Source organism: Somniosus microcephalus, unplaced genomic scaffold (assembly GCF_052327205.1).
Source record: "Somniosus microcephalus isolate GS21.2 unplaced genomic scaffold, FLI_Smic_1.0 unresolved_chr4, whole genome shotgun sequence".
In the NCBI taxonomy this organism is placed as follows: domain Eukaryota; kingdom Metazoa; phylum Chordata; class Chondrichthyes; order Squaliformes; family Somniosidae; genus Somniosus; species Somniosus microcephalus.
In genome coordinates this window covers 8,402,106-8,429,692 of record NW_028225182.1, presented here as the reverse complement: position 1 = coordinate 8,429,692, position 27,587 = coordinate 8,402,106, and the positions used below count along the sequence as shown (strand labels likewise).

General features: G+C 46.8%; 18 non-coding genes across 18 annotated transcripts; all 18 read left to right on the top strand.

Annotated features, from left to right (window-relative positions):
• The first annotated feature begins 677 nt into the window (after positions 1-677).
• trnak-cuu (transfer RNA lysine (anticodon CUU)) lies at positions 678-750 on the top strand. Its single transcript has one exon. It is a non-coding gene; the product is annotated as a tRNA-Lys (tRNA).
• Positions 751-1,993: 1,243 nt separating this feature from the next.
• Positions 1,994-2,065, top strand: trnae-cuc (transfer RNA glutamic acid (anticodon CUC)). The gene has a single exon. It is a non-coding gene; the product is annotated as a tRNA-Glu (tRNA).
• An 896-nt stretch (positions 2,066-2,961) lies between these two features.
• trnaf-gaa (transfer RNA phenylalanine (anticodon GAA)) lies at positions 2,962-3,034 on the top strand. The gene has a single exon. It is a non-coding gene; the product is annotated as a tRNA-Phe (tRNA).
• A 1,696-nt stretch (positions 3,035-4,730) lies between these two features.
• On the top strand, positions 4,731-4,803 carry trnak-cuu (transfer RNA lysine (anticodon CUU)). The gene has a single exon. It is a non-coding gene; the product is annotated as a tRNA-Lys (tRNA).
• Positions 4,804-7,016: 2,213 nt separating this feature from the next.
• On the top strand, positions 7,017-7,089 carry trnaf-gaa (transfer RNA phenylalanine (anticodon GAA)). The gene has a single exon. It is a non-coding gene; the product is annotated as a tRNA-Phe (tRNA).
• Positions 7,090-8,785: 1,696 nt separating this feature from the next.
• On the top strand, positions 8,786-8,858 carry trnak-cuu (transfer RNA lysine (anticodon CUU)). The gene has a single exon. It is a non-coding gene; the product is annotated as a tRNA-Lys (tRNA).
• Positions 8,859-10,101: 1,243 nt separating this feature from the next.
• On the top strand, positions 10,102-10,173 carry trnae-cuc (transfer RNA glutamic acid (anticodon CUC)). Its single transcript has one exon. It is a non-coding gene; the product is annotated as a tRNA-Glu (tRNA).
• An 891-nt stretch (positions 10,174-11,064) lies between these two features.
• Positions 11,065-11,137, top strand: trnaf-gaa (transfer RNA phenylalanine (anticodon GAA)). The gene has a single exon. It is a non-coding gene; the product is annotated as a tRNA-Phe (tRNA).
• Positions 11,138-12,833: 1,696 nt separating this feature from the next.
• trnak-cuu (transfer RNA lysine (anticodon CUU)) lies at positions 12,834-12,906 on the top strand. Its single transcript has one exon. It is a non-coding gene; the product is annotated as a tRNA-Lys (tRNA).
• A 1,243-nt stretch (positions 12,907-14,149) lies between these two features.
• trnae-cuc (transfer RNA glutamic acid (anticodon CUC)) lies at positions 14,150-14,221 on the top strand. Its single transcript has one exon. It is a non-coding gene; the product is annotated as a tRNA-Glu (tRNA).
• Positions 14,222-15,098: 877 nt separating this feature from the next.
• On the top strand, positions 15,099-15,171 carry trnaf-gaa (transfer RNA phenylalanine (anticodon GAA)). Its single transcript has one exon. It is a non-coding gene; the product is annotated as a tRNA-Phe (tRNA).
• Positions 15,172-16,867: 1,696 nt separating this feature from the next.
• trnak-cuu (transfer RNA lysine (anticodon CUU)) lies at positions 16,868-16,940 on the top strand. Its single transcript has one exon. It is a non-coding gene; the product is annotated as a tRNA-Lys (tRNA).
• Positions 16,941-18,183: 1,243 nt separating this feature from the next.
• On the top strand, positions 18,184-18,255 carry trnae-cuc (transfer RNA glutamic acid (anticodon CUC)). The gene has a single exon. It is a non-coding gene; the product is annotated as a tRNA-Glu (tRNA).
• Positions 18,256-20,915: 2,660 nt separating this feature from the next.
• Positions 20,916-20,988, top strand: trnak-cuu (transfer RNA lysine (anticodon CUU)). Its single transcript has one exon. It is a non-coding gene; the product is annotated as a tRNA-Lys (tRNA).
• A 1,243-nt stretch (positions 20,989-22,231) lies between these two features.
• On the top strand, positions 22,232-22,303 carry trnae-cuc (transfer RNA glutamic acid (anticodon CUC)). The gene has a single exon. It is a non-coding gene; the product is annotated as a tRNA-Glu (tRNA).
• Positions 22,304-24,963: 2,660 nt separating this feature from the next.
• trnak-cuu (transfer RNA lysine (anticodon CUU)) lies at positions 24,964-25,036 on the top strand. The gene has a single exon. It is a non-coding gene; the product is annotated as a tRNA-Lys (tRNA).
• A 1,243-nt stretch (positions 25,037-26,279) lies between these two features.
• Positions 26,280-26,351, top strand: trnae-cuc (transfer RNA glutamic acid (anticodon CUC)). Its single transcript has one exon. It is a non-coding gene; the product is annotated as a tRNA-Glu (tRNA).
• An 891-nt stretch (positions 26,352-27,242) lies between these two features.
• trnaf-gaa (transfer RNA phenylalanine (anticodon GAA)) lies at positions 27,243-27,315 on the top strand. Its single transcript has one exon. It is a non-coding gene; the product is annotated as a tRNA-Phe (tRNA).
• Positions 27,316-27,587: the final 272 nt, after the last annotated feature.

The following is a 27,587-nucleotide window of genomic DNA, read 5'->3' as shown; positions in this document are numbered from 1 at the left end:
TGCAGCTTTTCTGGTGATCTAGTGGTTAGGATTCAGGCACTTTCATCTGCCGCGGCCCGGGTTCGATTCCCGGTCAGGAAACAGTGCGTTTTGGGGCTGTTTGAATTGCCGCCATACAACGCTGAAATAGCTCATTTGGGAGATCGATTAGATTTGAACATGCAGACTTTCGGATCTGGAGTCAGATGCGCTACCGCTGCGCCATGAGGTCCACAACATAAGCACGGATGTTCGTAGTTTGTATACATACACGTTCCACAAACACTGTTTCATTCCTCCTGCCTTCTCCTGATTCCTCAGTATCATGCACAAAAGCGCCTGATGCCCTCATTTGTTTAAAGCAACAAGCAGACACAAACACAGGTATTCATTCAAAATCTACCCGCAGGTGGCCACAGACACAATAAACAGAGCCAGAGAGACAGACAGAATCGGGAATCTCCGGGAAATAGACAAGAGATATTGACAAGGACTAAAGCGATTTGCGATCAGAAATTTGCCTGAACCCCTGTGGTTAATGAAAGGGATTTTGCTGCTTGAGTTCCTTATACGCCTTGGGCTTCTGGAGAACTTGTTTCGTAGTTTGCAGAAACGCGGCTCAGACATGCTGTTGTGACCGGGCCGGAGCCACAAGGTTCCTGACTGCAATCAGCGACAAGGCAATATTGCATCAACAGGCCCGGCTAGCTCAGGCGGTAGAGCATGAGACTCTTAATCTCAGGGTCGTGGGTTCGAGCCCCACGTTGGGCGGTAGTTATAATGTTAAACTTTTATGTTGCTTTCAAAGCGTCATTAATTAAGCGATATCCTTGTTTTGCACAATGAAAGAAATGCGAACTGAGAAAATACTGCAGATGCTGGAAATATGAATTGAAACAGAAAATGCTGGAGATACTCAGCAGGTCAGGCAGCATCAGCGAAGAGAGAAACAGAGGTAACGTTTCAAGTCGATAACCTTTCGTCAGAACTGGAAAAAAAAGGTAATGGAACAGATTTTTAAGCAGTGCAGGGGATTCAATGAGATCATGGCTGATCTCCTGCCTCAATTCCACTCCCCGGCCCTATCGCCATATCCCTTGATGCCCTTACCAGTCAGAAATCACCCACTTCTGTTTTGAATATACCCAATAACTGAGCCTCCACAGCACTCTGGGGAAGAGAATTCCAAAGATTCATCACTCTCTGTGTGAAGAAATGTCTTCTCTCAGTCCTGAATGGCCTAACCTTTATCCTGAGGCTGTGTCCGCTGGTTCTAGACTCCCCAGCCAAGGGAATCATTCTCCCAGCATCCAACCGATCAAACCCTGTAATAATTTTGCATGCTTCATGAGATCCCCTCTCATTCTTCCGAATTCAAGAGATTACAGGCCTAGTTTACTCAATCTCTTAACACAACCGCTTCCCCGAGGCATGGCTAGTTCTGGAGCACACGCTTTTAGTGCTGCAGACGGAGTGTTGTCGGAGCTCATTGCATTTGCTGTAACTAATGAGCTCAGCTGTTTCTTAATATCGCTTGGAATTAATCAAATTGAATGAAGTCTGGCTTCTCTCAGGATGGTTACAGACACTTCAGCTTTGTCTTTTGTATTCATCCATCTTTTCTGTTTATTTACTCTATCTTATCGTTTTCTTGATTTTAAAACCCTCTGTCAAATTTCCTCTTAGCCGTCTATGCTCTAAGGAGAACAGCTCCAACTTCTCTGGTCTATCCACGTAACGGCAATCGTTCATCACTGGAACCAATGCATCAATGAATTGTTCACCCAGCACCGAGAGAGACAACATCCAGAGAAAAACACAGGAGGAAATCGATTTCAAGTGGATGCCTACCCGCACTTGGTGCCGTGCTTTCGCGAACACGTCTGTTGTGTTCTCATGTAAAAAATATAATTTTGTCCGAACAGTTTGCCTGGCGCGAAAGGATCTGAATTGCAAAGGAGCAGGCATGAAAAGCTGCGTTGATGTGCTTGCTGCCAGGAGGCTGGCTGCAGCTTCCCTGGTGGTCTAGTGGTTAGGATTCGGCACTCTCACTGCCGCGGCCCGGGTTCGATTCCCGGTCAGGGAACAGTGCGTTTTGGGGCTGTTTGAATTGCCACCATGCAACGCACCCTTACGGAGCAATGCTCCGCCCCTGATTCAACTTTCCACACCGCTGCTCAACATCACTCTTCATACAGCGATATAAAATATACATCCTTGATTTCTGTAAAATGCGTGCTGTTTCAAAGTCAGCAGGAATTGATTTCTGTCAAATTTAGACTGGCTGACTTTAAATGTTGCCAACATTTAACTGCAGCTCACAGTGTCAGGGCAGTCACGGTTTTCATCAGTCTTCTGTGTATCTTCTTGCCCACTGCATCTCCCTAACAAACTTAGCTTATCAAAGGCACGGCAATCGATTCATTCATTGCCAGTGTGAAAAATGCAAATTTTGAAACTTACCAACTTGTGCAAGCCTGGAATCAGAGAGTCCGTGGCCCGTGATAACTTGAGCATTAAGATGTTCATTAGCCCTTCCTGTATTGCTCAGTAGCCCACTGTGTGAGGAATTAAGAACCACGGGCATTTTCACTTCTGTGTCGGGCTCAGCACCATACCTGCAGCTGAAGATTGAACTTGATTTGGCTCGTGATCAGTGCGGCTCAGTGAGACTTCGGCCCGTCTCTCCCTTCACAACCCATCAGTGTGGAGAAAAGAACAGGGAATTTTACACATGTGTTGTGCTCTGTAACTTTATTTGAACATGTCATTGCATTTCACGCTGTGTCCAACACGGTGAGGTCCCCCGTGCTGTGTCAGCATTGTATCTTTATCAACGCTGCAGCTTCACATTAACACAACCTGAGCTCCGAGATCTGGTCGGGTCACATTGCCCGAAGTGAGGAATGAGCGAGAGGGGCAATTCCACCCGGGGATAGAAAATCCGCCAGAAGAACGACAGAATACAGCCTTGAATATGAAGCCAAAATAGCTCAGTTGGGAGAGCGATAGACTGAAGATTTAAAGGTCCCTGGTTCGATCCCGGGTTTCGGCAGATTTTAGTTAGTTTCTGTCTCCTTCACTACAAGAGGAGCGAATGAAGAGAAATTTTACGCTCCTGATGCCGCGTTTCCTAAACGAATGGGAGTGAAACCACATCGGACATGCTGGATCCGGCTCCAACCGTCCGCTGCAGGTTCGAATCCAGTCGGGGTCCCGCCGTCTGCTTTTATACCGGAACAGTATTTGTGGGAGGGGCTGTGGTGCGATAGTAAATTTTAGAATGAGGTTTGTTAGACCATAGAGCTGCCTTTCTGTTAGTTTCGATTTACACTCTGCCCAGTTGTATATACGAACAGTTAACAATGTTTAACCGATGCAGTGTGTTCAATGATTGTGCAGTAACTCGGTCACCCAGTGTGAGGCTGAAAGACAATCTCGCAGCCTGGGTTCGAGCCTGGCCAACGAGAGCGTTGTGGCCGGGTAGCTCAGTTGGTGAAAGCCTGGTGCTAATAACGACAAGGTCGCGATTTCGATCCCCGTACTGGCCATCAGGATGTTTTCATAATTTTACGCTTTTCCCGCACATTTCAAATACAAACTTTATAAGGAAGCCAATGCACACAGACTCTCATGGGGGATTTATTTGGATAACATCCATTGCACCTTTGCCACCGGGGCTGAGAGACACATCTTTCTGTTTATTTGTCTTTCTGGGTTTGCTGTTGAATGTTGAACAGGCGGCCTGTTCCCGATAAGGGTAACAGGCAGGTAATAGACAGACAGAGCAGCTCTGACCACGCGAGATGGGCAAAAGCCTTCAGTTCAGGACAAATGCATCAATGAAATGTTCGCCGGCACCGAGAGAGACAACATCCAGAGAAAACCACTGAAGGAAATCGATTTCAAGTGGATGCCTACCCGCACTTGGTGCCGTGCTTTCGCGAACACGTCTTTTGTGTTCTCATGTAAAAAGTATCATTTTGTCCGAACAGTTTGCCTGGCACAAAAGGATCTGAATTGCACTGGAGCAAGCAGGAAACACTGCGTTGCTGTGCTTGCTGGCAGGAGACTTGCAGCTTTTCTGGTGATCTAGTGGTTAGGATTCAGGCACCTTCATCTGCCGCGGCCCGGGTTCGATTCCCGGTCAGGAAACAGTGCGTTTTGGGGCTGTTTGAATTGCCGCCATACAACGCTGAAATAGCTCATTTGGGAGATCGATTAGATTTGAACATGCGGACTTTCGGATCTGGAGTCAGATGCGCTACCGCTGCGCCATGAGGTCCACAACATAAGCACGAATGTTCGTAGTTTGTATACATACACGTTCCACAAACATTGTTTCATTCCTCCTGCCTTCTCCTGATTCCTCAGTATCATGCACAAAAGCGCCTGATGCCCTCATTTGTTTAAAGCAACAAGCAGACACAAACACAGGTATTCATTCAAAATCTACCCGCAGGTGGCCACAGACACAATAAACAGAGCCAGAGAGACAGACAGAATCGGGAATCTCCGGGAAATAGACAAGAGATATTGACAAGGACTAAAGCGATTTGCGATCAGAAATTTGCCTGAACCCCTGTGGTTAATGAAAGGGATTTTGCTGCTTGAGTTCCTTATACGCCTTGGGCTTCTGGAGAACTTGTTTCGTAGTTTGCAGAAACGCGGCTCAGACATGCTGTTGTGACCGGGCCGGAGCCACAAGGTTCCTGACTGCAATCAGCGACAAGGCAATATTGCATCAACAGGCCCGGCTAGCTCAGGCGGTAGAGCATGAGACTCTTAATCTCAGGGTCGTGGGTTCGAGCCCCACGTTGGGCGGTAGTTATAATGTTAAACTTTTATGTTGCTTTCAAAGCGTCATTAATTAAGCGATATCCTTGTTTTGCACAATGAAAGAAATGCGAACTGAGAAAATACTGCAGATGCTGGAAATATGAATTGAAACAGAAAATGCTGGAGATACTCAGCAGGTCAGGCAGCATCAGCGAAGAGAGAAACAGAGGTAACGTTTCAAGTCGATAACCTTTCGTCAGAACTGGAAAAAAAAGGTAATGGAACAGATTTTTAAGCAGTGCAGGGGATTCAATGAGATCATGGCTGATCTCCTGCCTCAATTCCACTCCCCGGCCCTATCGCCATATCCCTTGATGCCCTTACCAGTCAGAAATCACCCACTTCTGTTTTGAATATACCCAATAACTGAGCCTCCACAGCACTCTGGGGAAGAGAATTCCAAAGATTCGCCACTCTCTGTGTGAAGAAATGTCTTCTCTCAGTCCTGAATGGCCTAACCTTTATCCTGAGGCTGTGTCCGCTGGTTCTAGACTCCCCAGCCAAGGGAATCATTCTCCCAGCATCCAACCGATCAAACCCTGTAATAATTTTGCATGCTTCATGAGATCCCCTCTCATTCTTCCGAATTCAAGAGATTACAGGCCTAGTTTACTCAATCTCTTAACACAACCGCTTCCCCGAGGCATGGCTAGTTCTGGAGCACACGCTTTTAGTGCTGCAGACGGAGTGTTGTCGGAGCTCATTGCATTTGCTGTAACTAATGAGCTCAGCTGTTTCTTAATATCGCTTGGAATTAATCAAATTGAATGAAGTCTGGCTTCTCTCAGGATGGTTACAGACACTTCAGCTTTGTCTTTTGTATTCATCCATCTTTTCTGTTTATTTACTCTATCTTATCGTTTTCTTGATTTTAAAACCCTCTGTCAAATTTCCTCTTAGCCGTCTATGCTCTAAGGAGAACAGCTCCAACTTCTCTGGTCTATCCACGTAATGGCAATCGTTCATCACTGGAACCAATGCATCAATGAATTGTTCACCCAGCACCGAGAGAGACAACATCCAGAGAAAAACACAGGAGGAAATCGATTTCAAGTGGATGCCTACCCGCACTTGGTGCCGTGCTTTCGCGAACACGTCTGTTGAGTTCTCATGTAAAAAATATAATTTTGTCCGAACAGTTTGCCTGGCGCGAAAGGATCTGAATTGCAAAGGAGCAGGCATGAAAAGCTGCGTTGATGTGCTTGCTGCCAGGAGGCTGGCTGCAGCTTCCCTGGTGGTCTAGTGGTTAGGATTCGGCACTTTCATCTGCCAGCGGCCCGGGTTCGATTCCCGGTCAGGGAACAGTGCGTTTTGGGGCTGTTTGAATTGCCACCATGCAACGCACCCTTACGGAGCAATGCTCCGCCCCTGATTCAACTTTCCACACCGCTGCTCAACATCACTCTTCATACAGCGATATAAAATACACATCCTTGATTTCTGTAAAATGCGTGCTGTTTCAAAGTCAGCAGGAATTGATTTCTGTCAAATTTAGGCTGGCTGACTTTAAATGTTGCCAACATTTAACTGCAGCTCACAGTGTCAGGGCAGTCACGGTTTTCATCAATCTTCTGTGTATCTTCTTGCCCACTGCATCTCCCTAACAAACTTAGCTTATCAAAGGCACGGCAATCGATTCATTCATTGCCAGTGTGAAAAATGCAAATTTTGAAACTTACCAACTTGTGCAAGCCTGGAATCAGAGAGTCCGTGGCCCGTGATAACTTGAGCATTAAGATGTTCATTAGCCCTTCCTGTATTGCTCAGTAGCCCACTGTGTGAGGAATTAAGAACCACGGGCATTTTCACTTCTGTGTCGGGCTCAGCACCATACCTGCAGCTGAAGATTGAACTTGATTTGGCTCGTGATCAGTGCGGCTCAGTGAGACTTCGGCCCGTCTCTCCCTTCACAACCCATCAGTGTGGAGAAAAGAACAGGGAATTTTACACATGTGTTGTGCTCTGTAACTTTATTTGAACATGTCATTGCATTTCACGCTGTGTCCAACACGGTGAGGTCCCCCGTGCTGTGTCAGCATTGTATCTTTATCAACGCTGCAGCTTCACATTAACACAACCTGAGCTCCGAGATCTGGTCGGGTCACATTGCCCGAAGTGAGGAATGAGCGAGAGGGGCAATTCCACCCGGGGATAGAAAATCCGCCAGAAGAACGACAGAATACAGCCTTGAATGTGAAGCCAAAATAGCTCAGTTGGGAGAGCGATAGACTGAAGATTTAAAGGTCCCTGGTTCGATCCCGGGTTTCGGCAGATTTTAGTTAGTTTCTGTCTCCTTCACTACAAGAGGAGCGAATGAAGAGAAATTTTACGCTCCTGATGCCGCGTTTCCTAAACGAATGGGAGTGAAACCACATCGGACATGCTGGATCCGGCTCCAACCGTCCGCTGCAGGTTCGAATCCAGTCGGGGTCCCGCCGTCTGCTTTTATACCGGAACAGTATTTGTGGGAGGGGCTGTGGTGCGATAGTAAATTTTAGAATGAGGTTTGTTAGACCATAGAGCTGCCTTTCTGTTAGTTTCGATTTACACTCTGCCCAGTTGTATATACGAACAGTTAACAATGTTTAACCGATGCAGTGTGTTCAATGATTGTGCAGTAACTCGGTCACCCAGTGTGAGGCTGAAAGACAATCTCGCAGCCTGGGTTCGAGCCTGGCCAACGAGAGCGTTGTGGCCGGGTAGCTCAGTTGGTGAAAGCCTGGTGCTAATAACGACAAGGTCGCGATTTCGATCCCCGTACTGGCCATCAGGATGTTTTCATAATTTTACGCTTTTCCCGCACATTTCAAATACAAACTTTATAAGGAAGCCAATGCACACAGACTCTCATGGGGGATTTATTTGGATAACATCCATTGCACCTTTGCCACCGGGGCTGAGAGACACATCTTTCTGTTTATTTGTCTTTCTGGGTTTGCTGTTGAATGTTGAACAGGCGGCCTGTTCCCGATAAGGGTAACAGGCAGGTAATAGACAGACAGAGCAGCTCTGACCACGCGAGATGGGCAAAAGCCTTCAGTTCAGGACAAATGCATCAATGAAATGTTCGCCGGCACCGAGAGAGACAACATCCAGAGAAAACCACTGAAGGAAATCGATTTCAAGTGGATGCCTACCCGCACTTGGTGCCGTGCTTTCGCGAACACGTCTTTTGTGTTCTCATGTAAAAAGTATCATTTTGTCCGAACAGTTTGCCTGGCACAAAAGGATCTGAATTGCACTGGAGCAAGCAGGAAACACTGCGTTGCTGTGCTTGCTGGCAGGAGACTTGCAGCTTTTCTGGTGATCTAGTGGTTAGGATTCAGGCACCTTCATCTGCCGCGGCCCGGGTTCGATTCCCGGTCAGGAAACAGTGCGTTTTGGGGCTGTTTGAATTGCCGCCATACAACGCTGAAATAGCTCATTTGGGAGATCGATTAGATTTGAACATACAGACTTTCGGATCTGGAGTCAGATGCGCTACCGCTGCGCCATGAGGTCCACAACATAAGCACGAATGTTCGTAGTTTGTATACATACACGTTCCACAAACACTGTTTCATTCCTCCTGCCTTCTCCTGATTCCTCAGTATCATGCACAAAAGCGCCTGATGCCCTCATTTGTTTAAAGCAACAAGCAGACACAAACACAGGTATTCATTCAAAATCTACCCGCAGGTGGCCACAGACACAATAAACAGAGCCAGAGAGACAGACAGAATCGGGAATCTCCGGGAAATAGACAAGAGATATTGACAAGGACTAAAGCGATTTGCGATCAGAAATTTGCCTGAACCCCTGTGGTTAATGAAAGGGATTTTGCTGCTTGAGTTCCTTATACGCCTTGGGCTTCTGGAGAACTTGTTTCGTAGTTTGCAGAAACGCGGCTCAGACATGCTGTTGTGACCGGGCCGGAGCCACAAGGTTCCTGACTGCAATCAGCGACAAGGCAATATTGCATCAACAGGCCCGGCTAGCTCAGGCGGTAGAGCATGAGACTCTTAATCTCAGGGTCGTGGGTTCGAGCCCCACGTTGGGCGGTAGTTATAATGTTAAACTTTTATGTTGCTTTCAAAGCGTCATTAATTAAGCGATATCCTTGTTTTGCACAATGAAAGAAATGCGAACTGAGAAAATACTGCAGATGCTGGAAATATGAATTGAAACAGAAAATGCTGGAGATACTCAGCAGGTCAGGCAGCATCAGCGAAGAGAGAAACAGAGGTAACGTTTCAAGTCGATAACCTTTCGTCAGAACTGGAAAAAAAAGGTAATGGAACAGATTTTTAAGCAGTGCAGGGGATTCAATGAGATCATGGCTGATCTCCTGCCTCAATTCCACTCCCCGGCCCTATCGCCATATCCCTTGATGCCCTTACCAGTCAGAAATCACCCACTTCTGTTTTGAATATACCCAATAACTGAGCCTCCACAGCACTCTGGGGAAGAGAATTCCAAAGATTCGCCACTCTCTGTGTGAAGAAATGTCTTCTCTCAGTCCTGAATGGCCTAACCTTTATCCTGAGGCTGTGTCCGCTGGTTCTAGACTCCCCAGCCAAGGGAATCATTCTCCCAGCATCCAACCGATCAAACCCTGTAATAATTTTGCATGCTTCATGAGATCCCCTCTCATTCTTCCGAATTCAAGAGATTACAGGCCTAGTTTACTCAATCTCTTAACACAACCGCTTCCCCGAGGCATGGCTAGTTCTGGAGCACACGCTTTTAGTGCTGCAGACGGAGTGTTGTCGGAGCTCATTGCATTTGCTGTAACTAATGAGCTCAGCTGTTTCTTAATATCGCTTGGAATTAATCAAATTGAATGAAGTCTGGCTTCTCTCAGGATGGTTACAGACACTTCAGCTTTGTCTTTTGTATTCATCCATCTTTTCTGTTTATTTACTCTATCTTATCGTTTTCTTGATTTTAAAACCCTCTGTCAAATTTCCTCTTAGCCGTCTATGCTCTAAGGAGAACAGCTCCAACTTCTCTGGTCTATCCACGTAATGGCAATCGTTCATCACTGGAACCAATGCATCAATGAATTGTTCACCCAGCACCGAGAGAGACAACATCCAGAGAAAAACACAGGAGGAAATCGATTTCAAGTGGATGCCTACCCGCACTTGGTGCCGTGCTTTCGCGAACACGTCTGTTGTGTTCTCATGTAAAAAATATAATTTTGTCCGAACAGTTTGCCTGGCGCGAAAGGATCTGAATTGCAAAGGAGCAGGCATGAAAAGCTGCGTTGATGTGCTTGCTGCCAGGAGGCTGGCTGCAGCTTCCCTGGTGGTCTAGTGGTTAGGATTCGGCACTCTCACTGCCGCGGCCCGGGTTCGATTCCCGGTCAGGGAACAGTGCGTTTTGGGGCTGTTTGAATTGCCACCATGCAATGCACCCTTACGGAGCAATGCTCCGCCCCTGATTCAACTTTCCACACCGCTGCTCAACATCACTCTTCATACAGCGATATAAAATACACATCCTTGATTTCTGTAAAATGCGTGCTGTTTCAAAGTCAGCAGGAATTGATTTCTGTCAAATTTAGACTGGCTGACTTTAAATGTTGCCAACATTTAACTGCAGCTCACAGTGTCAGGGCAGTCACGGTTTTCATCAATCTTCTGTGTATCTTCTTGCCCACTGCATCTCCCTAACAAACTTAGCTTATCAAAGGCACGGCAATCGATTCATTCATTGCCAGTGTGAAAAATGCAAATTTTGAAACTTACCAACTTGTGCAAGCCTGGAATCAGAGAGTCCGTGGCCCGTGATAACTTGAGCATTAAGATGTTCATTAGCCCTTCCTGTATTGCTCAGTAGCCCACTGTGTGAGGAATTAAGAACCACGGGCATTTTCACTTCTGTGTCGGGCTCAGCACCATACCTGCAGCTGAAGATTGAACTTGATTTGGCTCGTGATCAGTGCGGCTCAGTGAGACTTCGGCCCGTCTCTCCCTTCACAACCCATCAGTGTGGAGAAAAGAACAGGGAATTTTACACATGTGTTGTGCTCTGTGACTTTATTTGAACATGTCATTTCACGCTGTGTCCAACACGGTGAGGTCCCCCGTGCTGTGTCAGCATTGTATCTTTATCAACGCTGCAGCTTTACATTAACACAACCTGAGCTCCGAGATCTGGTCGGGTCACATTGCCCGAAGTGAGGAATGAGCGAGAGGGGCAATTCCACCCGGGGATAGAAAATCCGCCAGAAGAACGACAGAATACAGCCTTGAATGTGAAGCCAAAATAGCTCAGTTGGGAGAGCGATAGACTGAAGATTTAAAGGTCCCTGGTTCGATCCCGGGTTTCGGCAGATTTTAGTTAGTTTCTGTCTCCTTCACTACAAGAGGAGCGAATGAAGAGAAATTTTACGCTCCTGATGCCGCGTTTCCTAAACGAATGGGAGTGAAACCACATCGGACATGCTGGATCCGGCTCCAACCGTCCGCTGCAGGTTCGAATCCAGTCGGGGTCCCGCCGTCTGCTTTTATACCGGAACAGTATTTGTGGGAGGGGCTGTGGTGCGATAGTAAATTTTAGAATGAGGTTTGTTAGACCATAGAGCTGCCTTTCTGTTAGTTTCGATTTACACTCTGCCCAGTTGTATATACGAACAGTTAACAATGTTTAACCGATGCAGTGTGTTCAATGATTGTGCAGTAACTCGGTCACCCAGTGTGAGGCTGAAAGACAATCTCGCAGCCTGGGTTCGAGCCTGGCCAACGAGAGCGTTGTGGCCGGGTAGCTCAGTTGGTGAAAGCCTGGTGCTAATAACGACAAGGTCGCGATTTCGATCCCCGTACTGGCCATCAGGATGTTTTCATAATTTTACGCTTTTCCCGCACATTTCAAATACAAACTTTATAAGGAAGCCAATGCACACAGACTCTCATGGGGGATTTATTTGGATAACATCCATTGCACCTTTGCCACCGGGGCTGAGAGACACATCTTTCTGTTTATTTGTCTTTCTGGGTTTGCTGTTGAATGTTGAACAGGCGGCCTGTTCCCGATAAGGGTAACAGGCAGGTAATAGACAGACAGAGCAGCTCTGACCACGCGAGATGGGCAAAAGCCTTCAGTTCAGGACAAATGCATCAATGAAATGTTCGCCGGCACCGAGAGAGACAACATCCAGAGAAAACCACTGAAGGAAATCGATTTCAAGTGGATGCCTACCCGCACTTGGTGCCGTGCTTTCGCGAACACGTCTTTTGTGTTCTCATGTAAAAAGTATCATTTTGTCCGAACAGTTTGCCTGGCACAAAAGGATCTGAATTGCACTGGAGCAAGCAGGAAACACTGCGTTGCTGTGCTTGCTGGCAGGAGACTTGCAGCTTTTCTGGTGATCTAGTGGTTAGGATTCAGGCACCTTCATCTGCCGCGGCCCGGGTTCGATTCCCGGTCAGGAAACAGTGCGTTTTGGGGCTGTTTGAATTGCCGCCATACAACGCTGAAATAGCTCATTTGGGAGATCGATTAGATTTGAACATACAGACTTTCGGATCTGGAGTCAGATGCGCTACCGCTGCGCCATGAGGTCCACAACATAAGCACGAATGTTCGTAGTTTGTATACATACACGTTCCACAAACACTGTTTCATTCCTCCTGCCTTCTCCTGATTCCTCAGTATCATGCACAAAAGCGCCTGATGCCCTCATTTGTTTAAAGCAACAAGCAGACACAAACACAGGTATTCATTCAAAATCTACCCGCAGGTGGCCACAGACACAATAAACAGAGCCAGAGAGACAGACAGAATCGGGAATCTCCGGGAAATAGACAAGAGATATTGACAAGGACTAAAGCGATTTGCGATCAGAAATTTGCCTGAACCCCTGTGGTTAATGAAAGGGATTTTGCTGCTTGAGTTCCTTATACGCCTTGGGCTTCTGGAGAACTTGTTTCGTAGTTTGCAGAAACGCGGCTCAGACATGCTGTTGTGACCGGGCCGGAGCCACAAGGTTCCTGACTGCAATCAGCGACAAGGCAATATTGCATCAACAGGCCCGGCTAGCTCAGGCGGTAGAGCATGAGACTCTTAATCTCAGGGTCGTGGGTTCGAGCCCCACGTTGGGCGGTAGTTATAATGTTAAACTTTTATGTTGCTTTCAAAGCGTCATTAATTAAGCGATATCCTTGTTTTGCACAATGAAAGAAATGCGAACTGAGAAAATACTGCAGATGCTGGAAATATGAATTGAAACAGAAAATGCTGGAGATACTCAGCAGGTCAGGCAGCATCAGCGAAGAGAGAAACAGAGGTAACGTTTCAAGTCGATAACCTTTCGTCAGAACTGGAAAAAAAAGGTAATGGAACAGATCTTTAAGCAGTGCAGGGGATTCAATGAGATCATGGCTGATCTCCTGCCTCAATTCCACTCCCCGGCCCTATCGCCATATCCCTTGATGCCCTTACCAGTCAGAAATCACCCACTTCTGTTTTGAATATACCCAATAACTGAGCCTCCACAGCACTCTGGGGAAGAGAATTCCAAAGATTCGCCACTCTCTGTGTGAAGAAATGTCTTCTCTCAGTCCTGAATGGCCTAACCTTTATCCTGAGGCTGTGTCCGCTGGTTCTAGACTCCCCAGCCAAGGGAATCATTCTCCCAGCATCCAACCGATCAAACCCTGTAATAATTTTGCATGCTTCATGAGATCCCCTCTCATTCTTCCGAATTCAAGAGATTACAGGCCTAGTTTACTCAATCTCTTAACACAACCGCTTCCCCGAGGCATGGCTAGTTCTGGAGCACACGCTTTTAGTGCTGCAGACGGAGTGTTGTCGGAGCTCATTGCATTTGCTGTAACTAATGAGCTCAGCTGTTTCTTAATATCGCTTGGAATTAATCAAATTGAATGAAGTCTGGCTTCTCTCAGGATGGTTACAGACACTTCAGCTTTGTCTTTTGTATTCATCCATCTTTTCTGTTTATTTACTCTATCTTATCGTTTTCTTGATTTTAAAACCCTCTGTCAAATTTCCTCTTAGCCGTCTATGCTCTAAGGAGAACAGCTCCAACTTCTCTGGTCTATCCACGTAATGGCAATCGTTCATCACTGGAACCAATGCATCAATGAATTGTTCACCCAGCACCGAGAGAGACAACATCCAGAGAAAAACACAGGAGGAAATCGATTTCAAGTGGATGCCTACCCGCACTTGGTGCCGTGCTTTCGCGAACACGTCTGTTGTGTTCTCATGTAAAAAATATAATTTTGTCCGAACAGTTTGCCTGGCGCGAAAGGATCTGAATTGCAAAGGAGCAGGCATGAAAAGCTGCGTTGATGTGCTTGCTGCCAGGAGGCTGGCTGCAGCTTCCCTGGTGGTCTAGTGGTTAGGATTCGGCACTCTCACTGCCGCGGCCCGGGTTCGATTCCCGGTCAGGGAACAGTGCGTTTTGGGGCTGTTTGAATTACCACCATGCAATGCACCCTTACGGAGCAATGCTCCGCCCCTGATTCAACTTTCCACACCGCTGCTCAACATCACTCTTCATACAGCGATATAAAATACACATCCTTGATTTCTGTAAAATGCGTGCTGTTTCAAAGTCAGCAGGAATTGATTTCTGTCAAATTTAGACTGGCTGACTTTAAATGTTGCCAACATTTAACTGCAGCTCACAGTGTCAGGGCAGTCACGGTTTTCATCAATCTTCTGTGTATCTTCTTGCCCACTGCATCTCCCTAACAAACTTAGCTTATCAAAGGCACGGCAATCGATTCATTCATTGCCAGTGTGAAAAATGCAAATTTTGAAACTTACCAACTTGTGCAAGCCTGGAATCAGAGAGTCCGTGGCCCGTGATAACTTGAGCATTAAGATGTTCATTAGCCCTTCCTGTATTGCTCAGTAGCCCACTGTGTGAGGAATTAAGAACCACGGGCATTTTCACTTCTGTGTCGGGCTCAGCACCATACCTGCAGCTGAAGATTGAACTTGATTTGGCTCGTGATCAGTGCGGCTCAGTGAGACTTCGGCCCGTCTCTCCCTTCACAACCCATCAGTGTGGAGAAAAGAACAGGGAATTTTACACATGTGTTGTGCTCTGTGACTTTATTTGAACATGTCATTACACGGTGAGGTCCCCCGTGCTGTGTCAGCATTGTATCTTTATCAACGCTGCAGCTTTACATTAACACAACCTGAGCTCCGAGATCTGGTCGGGTCACATTGCCCGAAGTGAGGAATGAGCGAGAGGGGCAATTCCACCCGGGGATAGAAAATCCGCCAGAAGAACGACAGAATACAGCCTTGAATGTGAAGCCAAAATAGCTCAGTTGGGAGAGCGATAGACTGAAGATTTAAAGGTCCCTGGTTCGATCCCGGGTTTCGGCAGATTTTAGTTAGTTTCTGTCTCCTTCACTACAAGAGGAGCGAATGAAGAGAAATTTTACGCTCCTGATGCCGCGTTTCCTAAACGAATGGGAGTGAAACCACATCGGACATGCTGGATCCGGCTCCAACCGTCCGCTGCAGGTTCGAATCCAGTCGGGGTCCCGCCGTCTGCTTTTATACCGGAACAGTATTTGTGGGAGGGGCTGTGGTGCGATAGTAAATTTTAGAATGAGGTTTGTTAGACCATAGAGCTGCCTTTCTGTTAGTTTCGATTTACACTCTGCCCAGTTGTATATACGAACAGTTAACAATGTTTAACCGATGCAGTGTGTTCAATGATTGTGCAGTAACTCGGTCACCCAGTGTGAGGCTGAAAGACAATCTCGCAGCCTGGGTTCGAGCCTGGCCAACGAGAGCGTTGTGGCCGGGTAGCTCAGTTGGTGAAAGCCTGGTGCTAATAACGACAAGGTCGCGATTTCGATCCCCGTACTGGCCATCAGGATGTTTTCATAATTTTACGCTTTTCCCGCACATTTCAAATACAAACTTTATAAGGAAGCCAATGCACACAGACTCTCATGGGGGATTTATTTGGATAACATCCATTGCACCTTTGCCACCGGGGCTGAGAGACACATCTTTCTGTTTATTTGTCTTTCTGGGTTTGCTGTTGAATGTTGAACAGGCGGCCTGTTCCCGATAAGGGTAACAGGCAGGTAATAGACAGACAGAGCAGCTCTGACCACGCGAGATGGGCAAAAGCCTTCAGTTCAGGACAAATGCATCAATGAAATGTTCGCCGGCACCGAGAGAGACAACATCCAGAGAAAACCACTGAAGGAAATCGATTTCAAGTGGATGCCTACCCGCACTTGGTGCCGTGCTTTCGCGAACACGTCTTTTGTGTTCTCATGTAAAAAGTATCATTTTGTCCGAACAGTTTGCCTGGCACAAAAGGATCTGAATTGCACTGGAGCAAGCAGGAAACACTGCGTTGCTGTGCTTGCTGGCAGGAGACTTGCAGCTTTTCTGGTGATCTAGTGGTTAGGATTCAGGCACCTTCATCTGCCGCGGCCCGGGTTCGATTCCCGGTCAGGAAACAGTGCGTTTTGGGGCTGTTTGAATTGCCGCCATACAACGCTGAAATAGCTCATTTGGGAGATCGATTAGATTTGAACATACAGACTTTCGGATCTGGAGTCAGATGCGCTACCGCTGCGCCATGAGGTCCACAACATAAGCACGAATGTTCGTAGTTTGTATACATACACGTTCCACAAACACTGTTTCATTCCTCCTGCCTTCTCCTGATTCCTCAGTATCATGCACAAAAGCGCCTGATGCCCTCATTTGTTTAAAGCAACAAGCAGACACAAACACAGGTATTCATTCAAAATCTACCCGCAGGTGGCCACAGACACAATAAACAGAGCCAGAGAGACAGACAGAATCGGGAATCTCCGGGAAATAGACAAGAGATATTGACAAGGACTAAAGCGATTTGCGATCAGAAATTTGCCTGAACCCCTGTGGTTAATGAAAGGGATTTTGCTGCTTGAGTTCCTTATACGCCTTGGGCTTCTGGAGAACTTGTTTCGTAGTTTGCAGAAACGCGGCTCAGACATGCTGTTGTGACCGGGCCGGAGCCACAAGGTTCCTGACTGCAATCAGCGACAAGGCAATATTGCATCAACAGGCCCGGCTAGCTCAGGCGGTAGAGCATGAGACTCTTAATCTCAGGGTCGTGGGTTCGAGCCCCACGTTGGGCGGTAGTTATAATGTTAAACTTTTATGTTGCTTTCAAAGCGTCATTAATTAAGCGATATCCTTGTTTTGCACAATGAAAGAAATGCGAACTGAGAAAATACTGCAGATGCTGGAAATATGAATTGAAACAGAAAATGCTGGAGATACTCAGCAGGTCAGGCAGCATCAGCGAAGAGAGAAACAGAGGTAACGTTTCAAGTCGATAACCTTTCGTCAGAACTGGAAAAAAAAGGTAATGGAACAGATTTTTAAGCAGTGCAGGGGATTCAATGAGATCATGGCTGATCTCCTGCCTCAATTCCACTCCCCAGCCCTATCGCCATATCCCTTGATGCCCTTACCAGTCAGAAATCACCCACTTCTGTTTTGAATATACCCAATAACTGAGCCTCCACAGCACTCTGGGGAAGAGAATTCCAAAGATTCGCCACTCTCTGTGTGAAGAAATGTCTTCTCTCAGTCCTGAATGGCCTAACCTTTATCCTGAGGCTGTGTCCGCTGGTTCTAGACTCCCCAGCCAAGGGAATCATTCTCCCAGCATCCAACCGATCAAACCCTGTAATAATTTTGCATGCTTCATGAGATCCCCTCTCATTCTTCCGAATTCAAGAGATTACAGGCCTAGTTTACTCAATCTCTTAACACAACCGCTTCCCCGAGGCATGGCTAGTTCTGGAGCACACGCTTTTAGTGCTGCAGACGGAGTGTTGTCGGAGCTCATTGCATTTGCTGTAACTAATGAGCTCAGCTGTTTCTTAATATCGCTTGGAATTAATCAAATTGAATGAAGTCTGGCTTCTCTCAGGATGGTTACAGACACTTCAGCTTTGTCTTTTGTATTCATCCATCTTTTCTGTTTATTTACTCTATCTTATCGTTTTCTTGATTTTAAAACCCTCTGTCAAATTTCCTCTTAGCCGTCTATGCTCTAAGGAGAACAGCTCCAACTTCTCTGGTCTATCCACGTAATGGCAATCGTTCATCACTGGAACCAATGCATCAATGAATTGTTCACCCAGCACCGAGAGAGACAACATCCAGAGAAAAACACAGGAGGAAATCGATTTCAAGTGGATGCCTACCCGCACTTGGTGCCGTGCTTTCGCGAACACGTCTGTTGTGTTCTCATGTAAAAAATATAATTTTGTCCGAACAGTTTGCCTGGCGCGAAAGGATCTGAATTGCAAAGGAGCAGGCATGAAAAGCTGCGTTGATGTGCTTGCTGCCAGGAGGCTGGCTGCAGCTTCCCTGGTGGTCTAGTGGTTAGGATTCGGTACTCTCACTGCCGCGGCCCGGGTTCGATTCCCGGTCAGGGAACAGTGCGTTTTGGGGCTGTTTGAATTGCCACCATGCAATGCACCCTTACGGAGCAATGCTCCGCCCCTGATTCAACTTTCCACACCGCTGCTCAACATCACTCTTCATACAGCGATATAAAATACACATCCTTGATTTCTGTAAAATGCGTGCTGTTTCAAAGTCAGCAGGAATTGATTTCTGTCAAATTTAGACTGGCTGACTTTAAATGTTGCCAACATTTAACTGCAGCTCACAGTGTCAGGGCAGTCACGGTTTTCATCAATCTTCTGTGTATCTTCTTGCCCACTGCATCTCCCTAACAAACTTAGCTTATCAAAGGCACGGCAATCGATTCATTCATTGCCAGTGTGAAAAATGCAAATTTTGAAACTTACCAACTTGTGCAAGCCTGGAATCAGAGAGTCCGTGGCCCGTGATAACTTGAGCATTAAGATGTTCATTAGCCCTTCCTGTATTGCTCAGTAGCCCACTGTGTGAGGAATTAAGAACCACGGGCATTTTCACTTCTGTGTCGGGCTCAGCACCATACCTGCAGCTGAAGATTGAACTTGATTTGGCTCGTGATCAGTGCGGCTCAGTGAGACTTCGGCCCGTCTCTCCCTTCACAACCCATCAGTGTGGAGAAAAGAACAGGGAATTTTACACATGTGTTGTGCTCTGTGACTTTATTTGAACATGTCATTTCACGCTGTGTCCAACACGGTGAGGTCCCCCGTGCTGTGTCAGCATTGTATCTTTATCAACGCTGCAGCTTTACATTAACACAACCTGAGCTCCGAGATCTGGTCGGGTCACATTGCCCGAAGTGAGGAATGAGCGAGAGGGGCAATTCCACCCGGGGATAGAAAATCCGCCAGAAGAACGACAGAATACAGCCTTGAATGTGAAGCCAAAATAGCTCAGTTGGGAGAGCGATAGACTGAAGATTTAAAGGTCCCTGGTTCGATACCGGGTTTCGGCAGATTTTAGTTAGTTTCTGTCTCCTTCACTACAAGAGGAGCGAATGAAGAGAAATTTTACGCTCCTGATGCCGCGTTTCCTAAACGAATGGGAGTGAAACCACATCGGACATGCTGGATCCGGCTCCAACCGTCCGCTGCAGGTTCGAATCCAGTCGGGGTCCCGCCGTCTGCTTTTATACCGGAACAGTATTTGTGGGAGGGGCTGTGGTGCGATAGTAAATTTTAGAATGAGGTTTGTTAGACCATAGAGCTGCCTTTCTGTTAGTTTCGATTTACACTCTGCCCAGTTGTATATACGAACAGTTAACAATGTTTAACCGATGCAGTGTGTTCAATGATTGTGCAGTAACTCGGTCACCCAGTGTGAGGCTGAAAGACAATCTCGCAGCCTGGGTTCGAGCCTGGCCAACGAGAGCGTTGTGGCCGGGTAGCTCAGTTGGTGAAAGCCTGGTGCTAATAACGACAAGGTCGCGATTTCGATCCCCGTACTGGCCATCAGGATGTTTTCATAATTTTACGCTTTTCCCGCACATTTCAAATACAAACTTTATAAGGAAGCCAATGCACACAGACTCTCATGGGGGATTTATTTGGATAACATCCATTGCACCTTTGCCACCGGGGCTGAGAGACACATCTTTCTGTTTATTTGTCTTTCTGGGTTTGCTGTTGAATGTTGAACAGGCGGCCTGTTCCCGATAAGGGTAACAGGCAGGTAATAGACAGACAGAGCAGCTCTGACCACGCGAGATGGGCAAAAGCCTTCAGTTCAGGACAAATGCATCAATGAAATGTTCGCCGGCACCGAGAGAGACAACATCCAGAGAAAACCACTGAAGGAAATCGATTTCAAGTGGATGCCTACCCGCACTTGGTGCCGTGCTTTCGCGAACACGTCTTTTGTGTTCTCATGTAAAAAGTATCATTTTGTCCGAACAGTTTGCCTGGCACAAAAGGATCTGAATTGCACTGGAGCAAGCAGGAAACACTGCGTTGCTGTGCTTGCTGGCAGGAGACTTGCAGCTTTTCTGGTGATCTAGTGGTTAGGATTCAGGCACCTTCATCTGCCGCGGCCCGGGTTCGATTCCCGGTCAGGAAACAGTGCGTTTTGGGGCTGTTTGAATTGCCGCCATACAACGCTGAAATAGCTCATTTGGGAGATCGATTAGATTTGAACATACAGACTTTCGGATCTGGAGTCAGATGCGCTACCGCTGCGCCATGAGGTCCACAACATAAGCACGAATGTTCGTAGTTTGTATACATACACGTTCCACAAACACTGTTTCATTCCTCCTGCCTTCTCCTGATTCCTCAGTATCATGCACAAAAGCGCCTGATGCCCTCATTTGTTTAAAGCAACAAGCAGACACAAACACAGGTATTCATTCAAAATCTACCCGCAGGTGGCCACAGACACAATAAACAGAGCCAGAGAGACAGACAGAATCGGGAATCTCCGGGAAATAGACAAGAGATATTGACAAGGACTAAAGCGATTTGCGATCAGAAATTTGCCTGAACCCCTGTGGTTAATGAAAGGGATTTTGCTGCTTGAGTTCCTTATACGCCTTGGGCTTCTGGAGAACTTGTTTCGTAGTTTGCAGAAACGCGGCTCAGACATGCTGTTGTGACCGGGCCGGAGCCACAAGGTTCCTGACTGCAATCAGCGACAAGGCAATATTGCATCAACAGGCCCGGCTAGCTCAGGCGGTAGAGCATGAGACTCTTAATCTCAGGGTCGTGGGTTCGAGCCCCACGTTGGGCGGTAGTTATAATGTTAAACTTTTATGTTGCTTTCAAAGCGTCATTAATTAAGCGATATCCTTGTTTTGCACAATGAAAGAAATGCGAACTGAGAAAATACTGCAGATGCTGGAAATATGAATTGAAACAGAAAATGCTGGAGATACTCAGCAGGTCAGGCAGCATCAGCGAAGAGAGAAACAGAGGTAACGTTTCAAGTCGATAACCTTTCGTCAGAACTGGAAAAAAAAGGTAATGGAACAGATTTTTAAGCAGTGCAGGGGATTCAATGAGATCATGGCTGATCTCCTGCCTCAATTCCACTCCCCGGCCCTATCGCCATATCCCTTGATGCCCTTACCAGTCAGAAATCACCCACTTCTGTTTTGAATATACCCAATAACTGAGCCTCCACAGCACTCTGGGGAAGAGAATTCCAAAGATTCGCCACTCTCTGTGTGAAGAAATGTCTTCTCTCAGTCCTGAATGGCCTAACCTTTATCCTGAGGCTGTGTCCGCTGGTTCTAGACTCCCCAGCCAAGGGAATCATTCTCCCAGCATCCAACCGATCAAACCCTGTAATAATTTTGCATGCTTCATGAGATCCCCTCTCATTCTTCCGAATTCAAGAGATTACAGGCCTAGTTTACTCAATCTCTTAACACAACCGCTTCCCCGAGGCATGGCTAGTTCTGGAGCACACGCTTTTAGTGCTGCAGACGGAGTGTTGTCGGAGCTCATTGCATTTGCTGTAACTAATGAGCTCAGCTGTTTCTTAATATCGCTTGGAATTAATCAAATTGAATGAAGTCTGGCTTCTCTCAGGATGGTTACAGACACTTCAGCTTTGTCTTTTGTATTCATCCATCTTTTCTGTTTATTTACTCTATCTTATCGTTTTCTTGATTTTAAAACCCTCTGTCAAATTTCCTCTTAGCCGTCTATGCTCTAAGGAGAACAGCTCCAACTTCTCTGGTCTATCCACGTAATGGCAATCGTTCATCACTGGAACCAATGCATCAATGAATTGTTCACCCAGCACCGAGAGAGACAACATCCAGAGAAAAACACAGGAGGAAATCGATTTCAAGTGGATGCCTACCCGCACTTGGTGCCGTGCTTTCGCGAACACGTCTGTTGTGTTCTCATGTAAAAAATATAATTTTGTCCGAACAGTTTGCCTGGCGCGAAAGGATCTGAATTGCAAAGGAGCAGGCATGAAAAGCTGCGTTGATGTGCTTGCTGCCAGGAGGCTGGCTGCAGCTTCCCTGGTGGTCTAGTGGTTAGGATTCGGTACTCTCACTGCCGCGGCCCGGGTTCGATTCCCGGTCAGGGAACAGTGCGTTTTGGGGCTGTTTGAATTGCCACCATGCAATGCACCCTTACGGAGCAATGCTCCGCCCCTGATTCAACTTTCCACACCGCTGCTCAACATCACTCTTCATACAGCGATATAAAATACACATCCTTGATTTCTGTAAAATGCGTGCTGTTTCAAAGTCAGCAGGAATTGATTTCTGTCAAATTTAGACTGGCTGACTTTAAATGTTGCCAACATTTAACTGCAGCTCACAGTGTCAGGGCAGTCACGGTTTTCATCAATCTTCTGTGTATCTTCTTGCCCACTGCATCTCCCTAACAAACTTAGCTTATCAAAGGCACGGCAATCGATTCATTCATTGCCAGTGTGAAAAATGCAAATTTTGAAACTTACCAACTTGTGCAAGCCTGGAATCAGAGAGTCCGTGGCCCGTGATAACTTGAGCATTAAGATGTTCATTAGCCCTTCCTGTATTGCTCAGTAGCCCACTGTGTGAGGAATTAAGAACCACGGGCATTTTCACTTCTGTGTCGGGCTCAGCACCATACCTGCAGCTGAAGATTGAACTTGATTTGGCTCGTGATCAGTGCGGCTCAGTGAGACTTCGGCCCGTCTCTCCCTTCACAACCCATCAGTGTGGAGAAAAGAACAGGGAATTTTACACATGTGTTGTGCTCTGTGACTTTATTTGAACATGTCATTTCACGCTGTGTCCAACACGGTGAGGTCCCCCGTGCTGTGTCAGCATTGTATCTTTATCAACGCTGCAGCTTTACATTAACACAACCTGAGCTCCGAGATCTGGTCGGGTCACATTGCCCGAAGTGAGGAATGAGCGAGAGGGGCAATTCCACCCGGGGATAGAAAATCCGCCAGAAGAACGACAGAATACAGCCTTGAATGTGAAGCCAAAATAGCTCAGTTGGGAGAGCGATAGACTGAAGATTTAAAGGTCCCTGGTTCGATACCGGGTTTCGGCAGATTTTAGTTAGTTTCTGTCTCCTTCACTACAAGAGGAGCGAATGAAGAGAAATTTTACGCTCCTGATGCCGCGTTTCCTAAACGAATGGGAGTGAAACCACATCGGACATGCTGGATCCGGCTCCAACCGTCCGCTGCAGGTTCGAATCCAGTCGGGGTCCCGCCGTCTGCTTTTATACCGGAACAGTATTTGTGGGAGGGGCTGTGGTGCGATAGTAAATTTTAGAATGAGGTTTGTTAGACCATAGAGCTGCCTTTCTGTTAGTTTCGATTTACACTCTGCCCAGTTGTATATACGAACAGTTAACAATGTTTAACCGATGCAGTGTGTTCAATGATTGTGCAGTAACTCGGTCACCCAGTGTGAGGCTGAAAGACAATCTCGCAGCCTGGGTTCGAGCCTGGCCAACGAGAGCGTTGTGGCCGGGTAGCTCAGTTGGTGAAAGCCTGGTGCTAATAACGACAAGGTCGCGATTTCGATCCCCGTACTGGCCATCAGGATGTTTTCATAATTTTACGCTTTTCCCGCACATTTCAAATACAAACTTTATAAGGAAGCCAATGCACACAGACTCTCATGGGGGATTTATTTGGATAACATCCATTGCACCTTTGCCACCGGGGCTGAGAGACACATCTTTCTGTTTATTTGTCTTTCTGGGTTTGCTGTTGAATGTTGAACAGGCGGCCTGTTCCCGATAAGGGTAACAGGCAGGTAATAGACAGACAGAGCAGCTCTGACCACGCGAGATGGGCAAAAGCCTTCAGTTCAGGACAAATGCATCAATGAAATGTTCGCCGGCACCGAGAGAGACAACATCCAGAGAAAACCACTGAAGGAAATCGATTTCAAGTGGATGCCTACCCGCACTTGGTGCCGTGCTTTCGCGAACACGTCTTTTGTGTTCTCATGTAAAAAGTATCATTTTGTCCGAACAGTTTGCCTGGCACAAAAGGATCTGAATTGCACTGGAGCAAGCAGGAAACACTGCGTTGCTGTGCTTGCTGGCAGGAGACTTGCAGCTTTTCTGGTGATCTAGTGGTTAGGATTCAGGCACCTTCATCTGCCGCGGCCCGGGTTCGATTCCCGGTCAGGAAACAGTGCGTTTTGGGGCTGTTTGAATTGCCGCCATACAACGCTGAAATAGCTCATTTGGGAGATCGATTAGATTTGAACATACAGACTTTCGGATCTGGAGTCAGATGCGCTACCGCTGCGCCATGAGGTCCACAACATAAGCACGAATGTTCGTAGTTTGTATACATACACGTTCCACAAACACTGTTTCATTCCTCCTGCCTTCTCCTGATTCCTCAGTATCATGCACAAAAGCGCCTGATGCCCTCATTTGTTTAAAGCAACAAGCAGACACAAACACAGGTATTCATTCAAAATCTACCCGCAGGTGGCCACAGACACAATAAACAGAGCCAGAGAGACAGACAGAATCGGGAATCTCCGGGAAATAGACAAGAGATATTGACAAGGACTAAAGCGATTTGCGATCAGAAATTTGCCTGAACCCCTGTGGTTAATGAAAGGGATTTTGCTGCTTGAGTTCCTTATACGCCTTGGGCTTCTGGAGAACTTGTTTCGTAGTTTGCAGAAACGCGGCTCAGACATGCTGTTGTGACCGGGCCGGAGCCACAAGGTTCCTGACTGCAATCAGCGACAAGGCAATATTGCATCAACAGGCCCGGCTAGCTCAGGCGGTAGAGCATGAGACTCTTAATCTCAGGGTCGTGGGTTCGAGCCCCACGTTGGGCGGTAGTTATAATGTTAAACTTTTATGTTGCTTTCAAAGCGTCATTAATTAAGCGATATCCTTGTTTTGCACAATGAAAGAAATGCGAACTGAGAAAATACTGCAGATGCTGGAAATATGAATTGAAACAGAAAATGCTGGAGATACTCAGCAGGTCAGGCAGCATCAGCGAAGAGAGAAACAGAGGTAACGTTTCAAGTCGATAACCTTTCGTCAGAACTGGAAAAAAAAGGTAATGGAACAGATTTTTAAGCAGTGCAGGGGATTCAATGAGATCATGGCTGATCTCCTGCCTCAATTCCACTCCCCGGCCCTATCGCCATATCCCTTGATGCCCTTACCAGTCAGAAATCACCCACTTCTGTTTTGAATATACCCAATAACTGAGCCTCCACAGCACTCTGGGGAAGAGAATTCCAAAGATTCGCCACTCTCTGTGTGAAGAAATGTCTTCTCTCAGTCCTGAATGGCCTAACCTTTATCCTGAGGCTGTGTCCGCTGGTTCTAGACTCCCCAGCCAAGGGAATCATTCTCCCAGCATCCAACCGATCAAACCCTGTAATAATTTTGCATGCTTCATGAGATCCCCTCTCATTCTTCCGAATTCAAGAGATTACAGGCCTAGTTTACTCAATCTCTTAACACAACCGCTTCCCCGAGGCATGGCTAGTTCTGGAGCACACGCTTTTAGTGCTGCAGACGGAGTGTTGTCGGAGCTCATTGCATTTGCTGTAACTAATGAGCTCAGCTGTTTCTTAATATCGCTTGGAATTAATCAAATTGAATGAAGTCTGGCTTCTCTCAGGATGGTTACAGACACTTCAGCTTTGTCTTTTGTATTCATCCATCTTTTCTGTTTATTTACTCTATCTTATCGTTTTCTTGATTTTAAAACCCTCTGTCAAATTTCCTCTTAGCCGTCTATGCTCTAAGGAGAACAGCTCCAACTTCTCTGGTCTATCCACGTAATGGCAATCGTTCATCACTGGAACCAATGCATCAATGAATTGTTCACCCAGCACCGAGAGAGACAACATCCAGAGAAAAACACAGGAGGAAATCGATTTCAAGTGGATGCCTACCCGCACTTGGTGCCGTGCTTTCGCGAACACGTCTGTTGTGTTCTCATGTAAAAAATATAATTTTGTCCGAACAGTTTGCCTGGCGCGAAAGGATCTGAATTGCAAAGGAGCAGGCATGAAAAGCTGCGTTGATGTGCTTGCTGCCAGGAGGCTGGCTGCAGCTTCCCTGGTGGTCTAGTGGTTAGGATTCGGCACTCTCACTGCCGCGGCCCGGGTTCGATTCCCGGTCAGGGAACAGTGCGTTTTGGGGCTGTTTGAATTGCCACCATGCAATGCACCCTTACGGAGCAATGCTCCGCCCCTGATTCAACTTTCCACACCGCTGCTCAACATCACTCTTCATACAGCGATATAAAATACACATCCTTGATTTCTGTAAAATGCGTGCTGTTTCAAAGTCAGCAGGAATTGATTTCTGTCAAATTTAGACTGGCTGACTTTAAATGTTGCCAACATTTAATTGCAGCTCACAGTGTCAGGGCAGTCACGGTTTTCATCAGTCTTCTGTGTATCTTCTTGCCCACTGCATCTCCCTAACAAACTTAGCTTATCAAAGGCACGGCAATCGATTCATTCATTGCCAGTGTGAAAAATGCAAATTTTGAAACTTACCAACTTGTGCAAGCCTGGAATCAGAGAGTCCGTGGCCCGTGATAACTTGAGCATTAAGATGTTCATTAGCCCTTCCTGTATTGCTCAGTAGCCCACTGTGTGAGGAATTAAGAACCACGGGCATTTTCACTTCTGTGTCGGGCTCAGCACCATACCTGCAGCTGAAGATTGAACTTGATTTGGCTCGTGATCAGTGCGGCTCAGTGAGACTTCGGCCCGTCTCTCCCTTCACAACCCATCAGTGTGGAGAAAAGAACAGGGAATTTTACACATGTGTTGTGCTCTGTGACTTTATTTGAACATGTCATTTCACGCTGTGTCCAACACACTGAGGTCCCCCGTGCTGTGTCAGCATTGTATCTTTATCAACGCTGCAGCTTTACATTAACACAACCTGAGCTCCGAGATCTGGTCGGGTCACATTGCCCGAAGTGAGGAATGAGCGAGAGGGGCAATTCCACCCGGGGATAGAAAATCCGCCAGAAGAACGACAGAATACAGCCTTGAATGTGAAGCCAAAATAGCTCAGTTGGGAGAGCGATAGACTGAAGATTTAAAGGTCCCTGGTTCGATCCCGGGTTTCGGCAGATTTTAGTTAGTTTCTATCTCCTTCACTACAAGAGGAGCGAATGAAGAGAAATTTTACGCTCCTGATGCCGCGTTTCCTAAACGAATGGGAGTGAAACCACATCGGACATGCTGGATCCGGCTCCAACCGTCCGCTGCAGGTTCGAATCCAGTCGGGGTCCCGCCGTCTGCTTTTATACCGGAACAGTATTTGTGGGAGGGGCTGTGGTGGGATAGTAAATTTTAGAATGAGGTTTGTTAGACCATAGAGCTGCCTTTCTGTTAGTTTCGA